The sequence below is a fragment of the Aplysia californica genome, unplaced genomic scaffold (genome assembly GCF_000002075.1).
Source record: "Aplysia californica isolate F4 #8 unplaced genomic scaffold, AplCal3.0 scaffold00462, whole genome shotgun sequence".
Taxonomy (NCBI): Eukaryota; Metazoa; Mollusca; class Gastropoda; order Aplysiida; family Aplysiidae; genus Aplysia; species Aplysia californica.
In genome coordinates this window covers 2,428-5,882 of record NW_004797732.1, presented here as the reverse complement: position 1 = coordinate 5,882, position 3,455 = coordinate 2,428, and positions in this window count along the sequence as shown.

Genomic DNA, 3,455 nt, shown 5'->3' with positions numbered 1-3,455 from the left:
TCTCTCTTTTCTCTTTCACACGCACACACACAGAAACACACACACAAACACACACATACACACACTTTTTTCTCTCCCTCCCTCCCCTCTCTCTCCTCTCTCTCTCTCTCCTCTCTCTCTCTCTCGCCTTCTCTCTCTCTCTCTCTCTCTCTCTCTCTCTCGCTCTCTCACTCTCTCTCTCTCCTCTCTGTCTCTTCTCTCTCTCTTTTCAAAACCGCCCCACTTCACCACTTTCCCCTTATGCCACCCTCTATTTACCTTTGAACTACCAATTTCTTCCTTTTGTCTTACCCCACTCCTCCATCAATCCATCCCCATATCCTCCCCCTCTTCACTTATTCATCCACATTGGCCTCACTGTAAGCTTTATCGAAGAAACGACTCTCGCCTTCCCACCTTCCATGAACCCACCTAACGAGGCACACTCATCAATAACACACGATCGAATGACCCACACCCATGATAGACTTGCATCCATAGACAAGGCACTGTCAAGACCGCCTTTCTTCGCTCAACTTGAGCTTCGTATCACACACAAAGAAAGGGCTCAACACCAGTCTTGCTATGGTCGCGTTCTCCCTTCATTTGGCTCAAATTGAGTCAAATGAGGCGTGCCAAAGAAAATTAGTAATGCGTCACAGTGCGCGATCTAAACTATCAAAATACATCACTACCTCAGAATCACAAAGTTATATCTGCTCAGTACCTGGTTTTGATAAATTTAACGTCAAAGATTTTAAGTTTCACATCATGTCAAGCTATTTCAAATGTAATACTTTGAATATCTTCATAGCGACTCCGAAAAATCTTACGATTTTGATTGACCAGATAGAACATAATTTAGCTTCTGACCTCGTGGTGATAGTTACTCAGGACGGCCACAAATATCAGATAGAACTTTGTAATTCTGAGACAGCGACAAATCTATTACCACACTTAAGTTGCCCCTTGTCCTGTACGTCACGGTGCAGGGTTTTGCCAAAGGGTGTGCACCCACCCTAACATAGTTCCCATAACAACTTGCACACACTTGCAGTGCAAGTGAACCGAAAGGAAATTAATGATGCCATGTCTTCAAGGGGGACTTTATTACACTTAACCATGCTTATTGAACTAACGCACTTTAAAGCAGTTCCCGTAAACATAGAGAAAGCTCCATCCATCCATCCATCCATCCATCCATCCATCCATCCATCCATCCATCCATCTATCCACCCATCCATCCATCCATCCATTCATCCATCCATCGATCCATCCGCTCGTCCGTTCGTCTATCTATCTATCTATCTATCTATCTATCTATCTATCTATCTATCTATCTATCTATTTGCCTTTTTTTTTTCATTCCATCCAGTTGCCCCACAGCATTCCAGGGTAAATGCACAGAATTCTGCGCATAAGAAGAGTCCCTTTTTATGTATGAATGCGAATACATGTACGCCTTTTGAAAACGAATTTCCCAAAGGAAAAGAATATGATTCTTTTCTTTTAATCCGTTCTCTCTATCTTTGTCTGGGCCACGTGTTGTTTGTTCCCCCATCGACCTGGGTGACTACCGATTTGCCCCTAGGATAGCAGAAAGAAGATAAATACCGGAGACTGGTGCATATTTCAATGAGAGAAAATCCTGTGGTCCATTGTGGACGATTTGGACACGTTTCCTATCCAATTGCGCATTATTGTTTTGTTCTGTGTATGGAAATTTCCGGAAGTTTTATTTTTAGAGATGGACATGCTGAACTTTGAGAGTTGCCGCTACTTATACAATGGAAAAAAAATTGCCAAAATTCAGAGGAAAGTGTCCGGATGAAACTCCTCACACACGTCACAGTTTTACAGATGTGAGGGGTTTTTTTTCAGTTCTACGTCCAATTAAAGTTTTTGCTCTGAGTGCTAGAGAACTAAGACAAATCTTTGAAAAACAAAAACAAACAAACAAACAAATAAACAAACACACACACATAAACAAACAACAAACAAACTAACAAACTAACAAAAACAAATAAAAAGCCAAACAAAACAAAACAATCGGTGATACGGTAAAGATGTGGCAATATCAATATATAATCATGAAACTTTGCCAGTGAACGTCCTGAACTTTGAGAGTTGCCTTTACTAAGATAAAAAAAATCGTTGCCAAAATTCAGAAGAAATTTTCAGTTAAAAACCCCACACGCACGTCACAGAGTACCATGGACACACAATGAGTTGGTGCTCTCTTTTTCCACTTCTCACGCTCTGCCTTTTGGGAGATTTCTCTCCCTCCTCCCCCGTTAACTCCCAACCCATCCTCTTCCCTCTCTCTGAGTCTCTTTCCCAGCAGGAAAGCGTTTTTGTTTGTTTGTTTGTTTGAGTGTTTTAATGTTTGTTTTTCGTTTTTGTTTTGTTTTGTTGTTTGTTGTTTTGTTGTTGTTTTTTGTTGCTTTTGGGGGGGGGTTGGGGGGAGGGAGTTAAGTGTTTTACGGCGTTCGCAACTGCATAAGGTCATCTGAGCGCGCTGGACACGTTAAACATTTTCAGTTGGTAGGAAATTCCTAATTTTGCCGGGTGGCGGCCGAAGCTTACTCTTATTGATATTGGACCATCAATGCTTCTTTAAGGCTCGCAACTTGCACACGGAACTTGCGAGATTTTTCGCTCTTGTCCTACAAGGCTAGGTGTAGATCTTTCCTACCAGAAGATCAGGGGTGTCGCTGAAAGACATCGGTATGAAAGAGCCAAGGAGTAGCAGTAGAAAGGCTGCAGAAATAGCCAGGAGCCAAGAGGAGGGGACAAAGGAGGTGAGGGGGTGGTGGCAGAAAGTCGAGACGAACGCAGACGACAGAACACTGCTAAAAGCAGGAAAGGAAGTTAAAGGAGACATTCTTTTTTAGAGAAGAAAAATTTCCGTCTCTATCTTGATTCGAACCTACGACCTCTTGAATGAAGAGGCGAATGCCTTAACCTCTAGACCACGAGAGCCCCCAGGAAAACCTTGCGACGCTATTTTTAAAATCCCAATCTTTAAGGCAACATTTATAACAATGTGTTTGACGAATTCAGACAGAACTGATAAATTTTAATCGTTTTTTACTCCACAAATAGAAGGTACTCATTCTATTCAAATCCCAGTTTGACGGCTTAAGTGAAACCTCAATGTGCTACCTTTTTTACGTATGTGTAACGCTCATTCAGAACTTAGTATCTATCAAATTAACACTTTTTATGTATGTATAACGATCATTCAAAACTAAGTATCTATCAAATTAACCCTTTTTTAATGTCTGTGCTTTTACACCAAGGTCGACACAGTTGAGGTAATTTAGGAGGCGGTCATCAATCATGTCTATTGTTGTGAACCCGGGCTAAGAGAGAGGAATACATCGTCTCAGTAGAAAGACCGAGTTCCTTGATGAAAGTTCTACCTGCTCGCGAATCGAACTCGGTTCTTTTGCGTGCAACGGCGAAGCGCAGAA